The sequence below is a fragment of the Macaca nemestrina genome, chromosome 3 (assembly GCF_043159975.1).
Source record: "Macaca nemestrina isolate mMacNem1 chromosome 3, mMacNem.hap1, whole genome shotgun sequence".
NCBI classification, from domain to species: domain Eukaryota; kingdom Metazoa; phylum Chordata; class Mammalia; order Primates; family Cercopithecidae; genus Macaca; species Macaca nemestrina.
The window spans coordinates 107,530,772-107,544,271 of NC_092127.1; positions in this window are offsets into that span (position 1 = coordinate 107,530,772).

Here is a 13,500-nt window from a genome sequence, read left to right on the forward strand (position 1 = left end):
AAAGAGATCCACGAAATACAGATGTAACTCCGTGAGATGTATTAACAAAACACTAAGCAGTTTCTCAAAAAGCTTCTTTCCAGATTTCATCTGAGGATATTTCCTTTTTCACCATAGCCTTCTATGGGCTTCCAAATATCACTTTGCCAATTCCACAAGAACTGTCTTAGTGAAAGGCTTCTTGACGGGAAAGCTGTAACTCTGTGAGATGATTTCACAGAACACAAAGAAGTTTCTCAGAAAGCTTCTTTCTCTTTGTTATCGGAGGATATTTCCTTTGGCCCTATAGTCTTCAAAGGGATCCGGAATATCTGTTCTCAGATTCCACAGAAATAAGGCTAGCAAAGACATCCACGAAATAAAGATGTAACTCTGTGAGATGAATTAACAGAACACTAAGCAGTTTCTCAGAAAGCTTCTTTCCAGATTTCATCTGAGGATATTTCCTTTTTCACCATAGCCCTCTAGGGGTTACAAATGTCAATTTGCCAATCTTCTTGAGGGGAATGCTGTAACTCTGTGAGATGATTTCACAAAACACAAAGAAGTTTCTCAGAAAGCTTCTTTCTCTTTGTGATCGGAGGATATTTCCTTTGGCCCTATACTCTTCAAAGGGATCCGAAATATCTGTTCTCAGATTCCACAGAAATAAGGCTAGCAGAGAGATCCACGAAATACAGATGTAACTCTGTGAGATGAATTAACAGAACACTAAGCAGTTTCTCACAAAGCTTCTTTCCAGATTTCATCTGAGGATATTTCCTTTTTCACCTTAGCCCTCTAAAGGCTTCCAAATATCACTTTACCAATTCCACAAGAACTGTCTTAGCGAAAGGCTTCTTGAGGGGAAAGCTTTAACTCTGTGAGATGATTTCACAGAACACAAAGAAGTTTCTCAGAAAGCTTCTTTCTCTTTGTTATTGGAGGATATTTCCTATGGCCCTATAGTCTTCAAAGGGATCCGGAATATCTGTTCTCAGATTCCACAGAAATAAGGCTAGCAAAGAGATCCACGAAATACAGATGTAACTCTTTGAGATGAATTAACAGAACACTAAGCAGCTTCTCAGAAAGCTTCTTTCCAGATTTCATCTGAGGATATTTCCTTTTTCACCAGAGCCCTCTATGTGCTTCCAAATATCACTTTGCCAATTCCACAAGAACTCTCTTAGCGAAAGGCTTCTTGAGGGGAAAGCTGTAACTCTGTGAGATGATTTCACAGAACACAAAGAAGTTTCTCAGAAAGCTTCTTTCTCTTTGTTATCGGAGGATAATTCCTTTGGCCCTATAGTCTTCAAAGGGATCCGGAATATCTGTTCTCAGATTCCACAGAAATAAGGCTAGCAAAGAGATCCAGGAAATGCAGATGTAACTCTGTGAGATGAATTAACAGAACACTAAGCAGTTTCTCAGAAAGCTTCTTTACAGATTTCATCTGAGGATATTTCCTTTTTCACCATAGCCCTCTATGGGCTTCCAAATATCACTTTGCCAATTCCACAAGAACTGTCTTAGCGAAAGGCTTCTTGAGGGAAAGCTGTAACTCTGTGAGATGATTTCACAGAACACAAAGAAGTTTCTCAGGAAGCTTCTTTCTCTTTGTTATCGGAGGATATTTCCTTTGGCCCTATAGTCTTCAAAGGGATCCGAAATATCTGTTCTAAGATTCCAGAGAAATAAGACTAGCAAAGAGATCCATGAAATACAGATGTAACTCTGTGAGATGAATTAACAGAACACTAAGCAGTTTCTCAGAAAAGTTCTTTCCAGATTTCATCTGAGGATATTTCCTTTTTGACCGTAGCCCTATATGGGCTTCCAAATATCACTTTGTCAATTCCACAAGAACTGTCTTAGCGAAAGGCTTCTTGAGGGGAAAGCTGTAACTCTGTGAGATAATTTCACAGAACACAAAGAAGTTTCTCAGAAACCTTCTTTCTCTTTGTTATCGGAGGATAATTCCTTTGGCCCTATAGTCTTCAAAGGGATCCGGAATATCTGTTCTGAGATTCTACAGAAATAAGGCTAGCAAAGAGATCCACGAAATACAGATGTAACTCTGTGAGATGAATTAACAGAACACTAAGCAGTTTCTCAGAAAGCTTCTTTCCAGATTTCATCTGAGGATATTTCCTTTTTCACCATAGCCCTCTATGGGCTTCCAAATATCACTTTGCCAATTCCACAAGAACTGTCTTAGCGAAAGGCTTCTTGAGGGGAAAGCTGTAACTCTGTGAGATGATTTCACAGAACACAAAGAAGTTTCTCAGGAAGCTTCTTTCTCTTTGTTATCGGAGGATATTTCCTTTGGCCCTATAGTCTTCAAAGGGATCTGAAATATCTGTTCTAAGATTCCAGAGAAATAAGGCTAGCAAAGAGATCCACGAAATACAGATGTAACTCTGTGAGATGAATTAACAGAACACTAAACAGATTCTCAGAAAAGTTCTTTCAGATTTCATCGGAGGATATTTCCTTTTTCACCATAGCCCTATATGGGCTTCCAAATATCACTTTGCCAATTCCAGAAGAACTGTCTTAGCGAAAGGCTTCTTGAAGGGAAAGCTGTAACTCTGTGAGATGATTTCACAGAATACATAGAAGTTTCTAAGAAAGCTTCTTTCTCTTTGTTATCGGAGGATATTTCCTTTGGCCCTATAATCTTCAAAGAGATCCGAAATATCTGTTCTCAGATTCCACAGAAATAAAGCGAGCAAAGAGATCCACGAAATACAAATGTAACTCTGTGAGATGAATTAACAGAACTCTAAGCAGTTTCTCAGAAAGCTTCTTTCCAGATTTCATCTGAGGATATTTCCTTTTTCACCATAGCCATCTATGGGCTTCAAAATGTCACTCTGCCAATTCCACAAGAACTGTCTTAGCGAAAGGCTTCTTGAGGGGAAAGCTGTAACTCCGTGAGATGATTTCACAGAACAGAAGAAGTTTCTCAGAAATCTTCTTTCTCTTTGTTATCGGAGGATATTTCCTTTGGCCCTATAGTCTTCAATGGGATCCGAAATATCTGTTCTCAGATTCCACAGAAATAAGGCGAGCAAAGAGATCCACGAAATACAGATGTAACTCCGTGAGATGAATTAACAGAACACTAAGCAGTTTCTCAAAAAGCTTCTTTCCAGATTTCATCTGAGGATATTTCCTTTTTCACCATAGCCTTCTATGGGCTTCCAAATATCACTTTGCCAATTCCACAAGAACTGTCTTAGTGAAAGGCTTCTTGAGGGGAAAGCTGTAACTCTGTGAGATGATTTCACAGAACACAAAGAAGTTTCTCAGAAAGTTTCTTTCTCTTTGTTATCGGAGGATATTTCCTTTGGCTCTATAGTCTTCAAAGGGATCCGAAATATCTGTTCTCAGATTCCACAGAAATAAGGCTAGCAAAGAGATCCACGAAATACAGATGTAACTCTGTGAGATGAATTAACAGAACACTAAGCAGTTTCTCAGAAAGCTTCTTTCCAGATTTCATCTGAGGATATTTCCTTTTTCACCATAGCCCTCTATGGGCTTCCAAATATAACTTTGCCAATTCCACAGAACTGTCTTAGCGAAACCTTCTTGAGGGGAAAGCTGTAACTCTGTGAGATGATTTCACAGAACACAAAGTAGTTTCTCAGAAAGCTTCTTTCTCTTTGTTATCGGCGGATTTTTCCTTTGGCCCTACAGTCTTCAAAGGGATCCGAAATATCTGTTCTCAGATTCCACAGAAATAAGGCTAGCAAAGAGATCCACGAAATACAGATGTAACTCTGTGAGATGAATTAACGGAACACTAAGCGGTTTCTCAGAAAGCTGCTTTCCAGAATTCATTTGAGGATATTTCCTTTTTCACTATAGCCCTCTATGGGCTTCCAAATATCACTTTGCCAATTCCACAAGAACTGTCTTAGCGAAAGGCTTCTTGAGGGGAAAGCTGTAACTCTGTGAGACGACTTCACAGAAAACAAAGAAGTTTCTCAGAAAGCTTCTTTCTCTTTGTTATCGGAGGATATTTCCTTTGGCCCTATAGTCTTCAAAGGGATCCGAAATATCTGTTCTCAGATTCCACAGAAATAAGGCTAGCAAAGAGATCCACGAAATACAGATGTAACTCTGTGAGATGAATTAACAGAACACTAAGCGGTTTCTCAGAAAGCTTCTTTCCAGATTTCATTTGAGGATATTTCCTTTTTCACCATAGCCCTCTACGGGCTTCCAAATATCACTTTGCCAATTCCACAAGAACTGTCTGACCGAAAGGCTTCTTGAGGGGAAAGCTGTAACTCTGTGAGATGATTTCACAGAACACAAAGAAGTTTCTCAGAAAGATTCTTTCTCTTTGTTATCGGAGGATATTTCCTTTGGCGCTATAGTCTTCAAAGGGATCCGAAATATCTGTTCTCAGATTCCAGAAAAATAAGGCTAGCAAGTAGATCACGAAATACAGATGTAACTCTGTGAGATGAATTAACAGAACACTAAGCAGTTTCCCAGAAAGCTTCTTTCCAGATTTCATCTGAGGATATTTCCTTTTTCACCATTGCCTTCTAGGGGCTTCAAAATATCACTTTGCCAATTCCACAAGAACTGTCTTAGCGAAAGGCATCTTGATGGGAAAGCTGTAACTCTTTGAGACGATCTCACAGAAAAAGAAGTTTGTCAGAAAGCTTCTTTCTCTTTGTTATCGGAGGATATTTCCTTTGGCCCTATAGTCTTCAAAGGAATCCGAAATATCTGTTCTCAGATTCCACAGAAAAAAGGCTAGCAAAGAGATTCACGAAACACAGATGTAACTCTGTGAGATGAATTAACAGAACACTAAGCCGTTTCTCAGAAAGCTTCTTTCCAGATTTCATCTGAGGATATTTCCTTTTTCACCATAGCCCTCTATGGGCTTCCAAATACACTTTGCCAATTCCACAAGAAATGTCTTAGCGAAAGGCTTCTTGAGGGGAAAGCTGTAACTCTGTGAGATGATTTCACAGAACACAAAGAAGTTTCTCAGAAAGCTTCTTTCTCTTTGTGATCGGAGGATATTTCCTTTGGCCCTATAGTCTTCAAAGGGATCCGAAATATCTGTTCTCAGATTCCACAGAAATAAGGCGAGCAAAGAGATCCACGAAATACAGATGTAACTCTGTGAGATGAATTAACAGAACACTAAGCAGTTTCTCAGAAAGCTTCTTTCCAGATTTCATCTGAGGATATTTCCTTTTTCACGATAGCCCTCTATGGGCTTCCAAATATAACTTTGCAATTCCACAGAACTGTCTTAGCGAAAGGTTTCTTGAGGGGAAAGCTGTAACTCTGTGAGATGATTTCACAGAACACAAAGTAGTTTCTCAGAAAGCTTCTTTCTCTTTGTTATCGGCGTATATTTCCTTTGGCCCTACAGTCTTCAACGGGATCCGCAATATCTGTTCTCAGATTCCACAGAAATAAGGCTAGCAAAGAGATCCACGAAATACAGATGTAACTCTGTGAGATGAATTAACGGAACACTAAGCAGTTTCTCAGAAAGTTTCTTTCCAGATTTCATCTGAGGATATTTCCTTTTTCACCATAGCCCTCTATGGACTTCCAAATATCACTTTGCCAATTCCACAAGAACTGTCTTAACGAAAGGCTTCTTGAGGGGAAAGCTGTAACTCTGTGAGACGATTTCACAGAACACAAAGAAGTTTCTCAGAAAGCTTCTTTCTCTTTGTTATCGGAGGATATTTCCTTTGGCCCTATAGTCTTCAAAGGGATCCGAAATATCTCTTCTCAGATTCCACAGAAATAAGGCTAGCAAAGAGATCCACGAAATACAGATGTAACTCTGTGAGATGAATTAACAGAACACTAAGCGGTTTCTCAGAAAGCTTCTTTCCAGATTTCATTTGAGGATATTTCCTTTTTCACCATAGCCCTCTATGGGCTTCCAAATATCACTTTGCCAATTCCACAAGAACTGTCTTAGCGAAAGGCTTCTTGAGGGGAAAGCTGTAACTCTGTGAGACGATTTAACAGAACACAAAGAAGTTTCTCAGAAAGCTTCTTTCTCTTTGTTATCGTAGGATATTAACTTTGGCCCTATAGTCTTCAAAGGGATCCGAAATATCTGTTCTCAGATTCCACAGAAATAAGGCTAGAAATGAGATCCACGAAATACAGATGTAACTCTGTGAGATGAAATAACAGAACACTAAGCAGTTTCTCAGAAAGCTTCTTTCCAGATTTCATCTGAGGATATTTCCTTTTTCACCATAGCCCTCTATGGGCTTCCAAATATCACTTGGCCAATTCCGCAAGAACTGTCTTAGCGAAAGGCTTCTTGAGGGGAAAGCTGTAACTCTGTGAGATGATTTCACAGAACACAAAGAAGTTTCTCAGAAACCTTCTTTCTCTTTGTTATCGGAGGATATTTCCTTTGGCCCTATAGTCTTCAAAGGGATCCGAAATATCTGTTCTCAGATTCCACAGAAATAAGGCTAGCAAAGAGATCCACGAAATACAGATGTAACTCTGTGAGATGAATTAAGAGAACACTAAGCAGTTTCTCAGAAAGCTTCTTTCCAGATTTCATCTGAGGATATTTCCTTTTTCACCAAAGCCCTCTATGGGCTTCCAAATATCACTTTGCCAATTCCACAAGAACTGTCTTAGAGAAAGGCTTCTTTCGGGGAAAGCTGTAACTCTGTGAGATGATTTCACAGAACACAAAGAAGTTTCTCAGAAACCTTCTTTCTCTTTGTTATCGGAGGATATTTCCTTTGTCCCTGGAGTCTTCAAAGGGATCCGAAATATCTGTTCTCAGATTCCACAGAAATAAGGGAGGAAAGAGATCCACGAAATACAGATGTAACTCTGTGAGATGAATTAACAGAACACTAAGCAGTTTCTCAGAAAGCTTCTTTCCAGATTTCATCTGATGATATTTCCTTTTTCACCATAGTCCTCTATGGGCTTCCAAATATCACCTTGCCAATTCCACAAGAACTGTCTTAGTGAAAGGCTTCTTGAGGGGAAAGCTGTAACTCTGTGAGATGATTTCACAGAACACAAAGAAGTTTCTCAGAAAGCTTCTTTCTCTTTGTTATCGGAGGATATTTCCGTTGGCACTATAGTCTTCAAAGGGATCCGAAATATCTGTTCTCAGATTCCACAGAAATAAGGCTAGCAAGTAGATCCACGAAATACAGATGTAACTCTATGAGATGAATTAACAGAACACTAAGCAGTTTCTCAGATAGCCTCTTTCCAGATTTCCTCTGAGGATATTTCCTTTTTCACCATAGCCCTCTAGGGGCTTCCAAATATCACTTTGCCAATTCCACAAGAACTGTCTTAGCGAAAGGCTTCTTGAGGGGAAAGCTGTAACTCTGTGAGATGATTTCACAGAAAACAAAGAAGTTTCTCAGAAAGCTTCTTTCTCTTTGTTATCGGAGGATATTTCCTTTGGCCCTATAGTCTTCAAAGGGATCCGAAATATCTGTTCTCAGATTCCACAGAAATAAGGCTAGCAAAGAGATCCACGAAATACAGATGTAACTCTGTGAGACGAAATAACAGAAAACTAAGCAGTTTCTCCGAAAGCTTCTTTCCAGATTTCATCTGAGGATATTTCCTTTTTCATCATAGCCCTCTATGGGCTTCCAAATATCACTTTTCCAATTCCACAAGAACTGTCTTAGTGAAAGGCTTCTTGAGGGGAATGCTGTAACTCTGTGAGATGATTTCACAGAACACAAAGAAGTTTCTCAGAAAGCTTGTTCTCTTTGTTATCGGAGGATATTTCCTTTTGCCCTATAGTCTTCAAAGGGATCCGGAATATCTGTTCTCAGATTCCACAGAAATAAGGCGAACAAAGAGATCCACGAAATACAAATGTAACTCTGTGAGATGATTTCACAGAACACTAAGCAGTTTTCAGAAAGCTTCTTTCCAGATTTCATCTGAGGATATTTCCTTTTTCACCATAGCCCTCTAAGGGCTTCCAAATATCACTTTTCCAATTCCAAAAGAACTGTCTTAGCGAAAGGCTTCTTGAGGGGAAAGCTGTAACTCTGTGAGATGATTTCACAGAACGCAAAGAAGTTTCTCAGAAAGCTTCTTTCTCTTTGTTATCGGAGGATATTTCCTTTGGCCCTATAGTCTTCAAAGGGATCCGAAATATCTGTTCTCAGATTCCACAGAAATAAGGCGAGCAAAGAGATCCACGAAATACACATGTAACCCTGTGAGATGAATTAACAGAACACTAAGCAGTTTCTCAGAAAGCTTCTTTCCAGATTTCATCTGAGGATATTTCCTTTTTCACCATAGCCCTCTATGGGCTTCCAAATATCACTTTGCCAATTCCACAAGAACTGTCTTAGCGAAAGGCTTCTTGAGGGGAAAGCTGTAACTCTGTGAGATGATTTCACAGAACACAAAGAAGTTTCTCAGAAAGCTTCTTTCTCTTTGTTATCGGAGGATATTTCCTTTGGCCCTATAGTCTTCAAAGGGATCCGGAATATCTGTTCTCAGATTCCACAGAAATAAGGCTAGCAAAGAGATACACGAAATACAGCTGTAACTCTGTGAGATGAATTAACAGAACACTAAGCAGTTTCTCAGAAAGCTTCTTTCCAGATTTCATCTGAGGATAATTGCTTTTTCACCATAGCCCTCTATGGGCTTCCAAATATCACTTTGCCAATTCCACAAGAACTGTCTTAGCGAAAGGCTTCTTGAGGGGAAAGCTGTAACTCTGTGAGATGATATCACAGAACACAAAGAAGTTTCTCAGGAAGCTTCTTTCTCTTTGATATCGGAGGATATTTCCTTTGGCCCTATAGTCTTCAAAGGGATCCGAAATATCTTTTCTCAGATTCCACAGAAATAAGGCTAGCAAAGAGATCCACGAAATACAGATGTAACTCTGTGAGATGATTTCACAGAACACTAAGCAGTTTCTCAGAAAAGTTCTTTCCAGATTTCATCTGAGGATATTTCCTTTTTCACCATAGCCCTCTATGGGCTTCCAAATATCACTTGGCCAATTCCAGAAGAACTGTCTTAGCGAAAGGCTTCTTGAGGGGAAAGCTGTAACTCTGTGAGATGATTTCACAGAACACAAAGAAGTTTCTCAGAAAGCTTCTTTCTCTTTGTTATCGGAGGATATTTCCTTTGGCCCTATAGTCTTCAAAGGGATCCGAAATATCTGTTCTCAGATTCCACAGAAATAAGGCGAGCAAAGAGATCCACGAAATACAAATGTAACTCTGTGAGATGATTTCACAGAACACTAAGCAGTTTTCAGAAAGCTTCTTTCCAGATTTCATCTGAGGATATTTCCTTTTTCACCATAGCCCTCTAAGGGCTTCCAAATATCACTTTTCCAATTCCAAAAGAACTGTCTTAGCGAAAGGCTTCTTGAGGGGAAAGCTGTAACTCTGTGAGATGATTTCACAGAACGCAAAGAAGTTTCTCAGAAAGCTTCTTTCTCTTTGTTATCGGAGGATATTTCCTTTGGCCCTATAGTCTTCAAAGGGATCCGAAATATCTGTTCTCAGATTCCACAGAAATAAGGCGAGCAAAGAGATCCACGAAATACACATGTAACCCTGTGAGATGAATTAACAGAACACTAAGCAGTTTCTCAGAAAGCTTCTTTCCAGATTTCATCTGAGGATATTTCCTTTTTCACCATAGCCCTCTATGGGCTTCCAAATATCACTTTGCCAATTCCACAAGAACTGTCTAAGTGAAAGGCTTCTTGACGGGAAAGCTGTAACTCTGTGAGATGATTTCACAGAACACAAAGAAGTTTCTCAGAAAGCTTCTTTCTCTTTGTTATCGGAGGATATTTCCTTTGGCCCTATAGTCTTCAAAGGGATCCGGAATATCTGTTCTCAGATTCCTCAGAAATAAGGCTAGCAAAGAGATCCACGAAATACAGATGTACCTCTGTGAGATGAATTAACAGAACACTAAGCAGCTTCTCAGAAAGCTTCTTTCCAGATTTCATCTGAGGATATTTCCTTTTTCACCATAGCCCTCTATGGGCTTCCAAATATCACTTTGACAATTCCACAAGAACTCTCTTAGCGAAAGGCTTCTTTAGGGGAAAGCTGTAACTCTGTGAGATGATTTCACAGAACACAAAGAAGTTTCTCAGAAAGCTTCTTTCTCTTTGTTATCGGAGGATAATTCCTTTGGCCCTATAGTCTTCAAAGGGATCCGGAATATCTGTTCTCAGATTCCACAGAAATAAGGCTAGCAAAGAGATCCACGAAATGCAGATGTAACTCTGTGAGATGAATTAACAGAACACTAATAAGTTTCTCAGAAAGCTTCTTTCCAGATTTCATCTGAGGATATTTCCATTTCCACCATAGCCCTCTATGGGCTTCCAAATATCACTTTGCCAATTCCACAAGAACTGTCTTAGCGAAAGGCTTCTTGAGGGGAAAGCTGTAACTCTGTGAGATGATTTCACAGAACACAAAGAAGTTTCTCAGAAAGCTTCTTTCTCTTTGTGATCGGAGGATATTTCCTTTGGCCCTATAGTCTTCAAAGGGATCCGAAATATCTGTTCTCAGGTTCCACAGAAATAAGGCTAGCAAAGAGATCCACGAAATACAAATGTAACTCTGTGAGATGATTTCACAGAACACTAAGCAGTTTTCAGAAAGCTTCTTTCCAGATTTCATCTGAGGATATTTCCTTTTTCACCATAGCCCTCTATGGGCTTCCAAATATCACTTTGCCAATTCCACAAGAACTGTCTTAGTGAAAGGCTTCTTGAGGGGAAAGCTGTAACTCTGTGAGATGATTTCACAGAACACAAAGAAGTTTCTCAGAAAGCTTCTTTCCCTTTGTTATCGGAGGATATTTCCTTTGGCCCTATAGTCTTCAAAGAGATCCGAAATATCTGTTCTCAGATTCCACAGAAATAAGTCTAGCAAAGAGATCCACGAAATACAGATGTAACTCTGTGAGATGAATTAACAGAACACTAAGCAGTTTCTCAGAAAACTTCTTTCCAGATTTCATCTGAGGATATTTACTTTTTCACCATAGCCCTCTATGGGCTTCCAAATATCACTTGGCCAATTCCGCAAGAACTGTTTTAGCGAAAGGCTTCTTGAGGGGAAAGCTGTAACTCTGTGAGATGATTTCACAGAACACAAAGAAGTTTCTCAGAAAGCTTCTTTCTCTTTGTTATCGGAGGATATTTCCTTTGGCCCTATAGTCTTCAAAGGGATCCGAAACATCTGTTCTCAGATTCCACAGAAATAAGGCTAGGAAAGAGATCCACGAAATACAGATGTAACTCTGTGAGATGAAATAAGAGAACACTAAGCAGTTTCTCAGAAAGCTTCTTTCCAGGTTTCATCTGAGGATATTTCCTTTTTCACCATAGCCCTCTATGGGCTTCCAAATATCACTTTGCCAATTCCACAAGAACTGTCTTAGCGAAAGGCTTCTTGAGGGGAAAGCTGTAACTCTGTGAGATGATTTCACAGAACACAAAGAAGTTTCTCAGAAAGCTTCTTCCTCTTTGTTATCGGAGGATATTTCCTTTGGCCCTATATTCTTCAAAGGGATCCGAAATATTTGTTCTCAGATTCCACAGAAATAAGGCTAGCAAAGAGATCCACGAAATACAGATGTAACTCTGTGAGATGAATTAACAGAACACTAAGCAGTTTCTCAGAAAGCTTCTTTCCAGATTTCATCTGAGGATATTTCCTTTTTCATCATAGCCCTCTATGGGCTTCCAAATATCACTTTGCCAATTCCACAAGAACTGTCTTAGCGAAAGGCTTCTTGAGGGGAAAGCTGTAACTCTGTGAGATGATTTCACAGAACACAAAGAAGTTTCTCAGAAAGCTTCTTTCTCTTTGTTATCGGAGGATATTTCCTTTAGCCCTAGAGTCTTCAAAGGGATCCGAAATATCTGTTCTCAGATTCCACAGAAAAAAGGCTAGCAAAGAGATCCACGAAATACAGATGTAACTCTGTGAGATGAAATAGGAGAACACTAAGCAGTTTCTCAGAAAGCTTCTTTCCAGGTTTCATCTGAGGATATTTCCTTTTTCACCATAGCCCTCTATGGGCTTCCAAATATCACTTTGCCAATTCCACAAGAACTGTCTTAGCGAAAGGCTTCTTGAGGGAAAAGCTGTAACTCTGTGAGATGATTTCACAGAACACAAAGAAGTTTCTCAGAAACCTTCTTTCTGTTTGTTATCGGAGGATATTTCCTTTGGCCCTAGAGTCTTCAAAGGGATCCGAAATATCTGTTCTCAGATTCCACAGAAATAAGGCTAGCAAAGAGATCCACGAAATACAGATGTAATTCTGTGAGATGAATTAACAGAACACTAAGCAGTTTCTCAGAAAGCTTCTTTCCAGATTTCATCTGAGGATATTTCCTTTTTCACCCTAGCCCTCTATGGGCTTCCAAATATCACCTTGCCAATTCCACAAGAAGTGTCTTAGCGAAAGGCTTCTTGAGGGGAAAGCTGTAACTCTGTGAGATTATTTCACAGAACACAAAGAAGTTTCTCAGAAAGCTTCTTTCTCTTTGTTATCCGAGGATATTTCCTTTGGCCCTATTTTCTTCAAAGGGATCCGAAATATCTGTTCTCAGATTCCACAGAAATAGGGCTAGCAAAGAGATCCACGAAATACAGAAGTAACTCTGTGAGATGAATTAACAGAACACTAAGCAGTTTCTCAGAAAGCTTCTTTCCAGATTTCATCTGAGGATATTTCCTTTTTCACCATAGCCCTCTATGGGCTTCCAAATATCACTTTGCCACTTCCACAAGAACTGTCTTAGCGAAAGGCTTCTTGAGGGGAAAGCTGTAACTCTGTGAGATGATTTCACAGAACACAAAGAAGTTTCTCAGAAAGCTTCTTTCTCTTTGTTATCGGAGGATATTTCCTTTGGCCCTATAGTCTTCAAAGGAATCCGAAATATCTGTTCTCAGATTCCACAGAAATAAGGCTAGCAAAGAGATCCACGAAATACAGATGTAACTCTGTGAGATGAATTAACAGAACACTAAGCAGTTTCTCAGAAAGCTTCTTTCCAGATTTCATCTGAGGATATTTCCTTTTTCACCATAGCCCTCTATGGGCTTCCAAATATCACTTTGCCAATTCCACAAGAACTGTCTTAGCGAAAGGCTTCTTGAGGGGAAAGCTGCAACTCTGTAAGATGATTTCATAGAACACAAAGAAGTTTCTCAGAAAGCTTCCTTCTCTTTGTTATCGGAGGGTATTTCCTTTGGCCCTATAGTCTTCAAAGGGATCCGAAATATCTGTTCTCAGAATCCAGAGAAATAAGGCTAGCCAAGAGATCCACGAAATACAGATGTAACTCTGTGAGATGAATTAACAGAACACTAAGCAGTTTCTCAGAAAGCTTCTTTCCAGATTTCATCTGAGGATATTTCCTTTTTCACCATAGCCCTTTATGTGCTTCCAAATATCACTTTGCCAATTCCACAAGAACTGTCT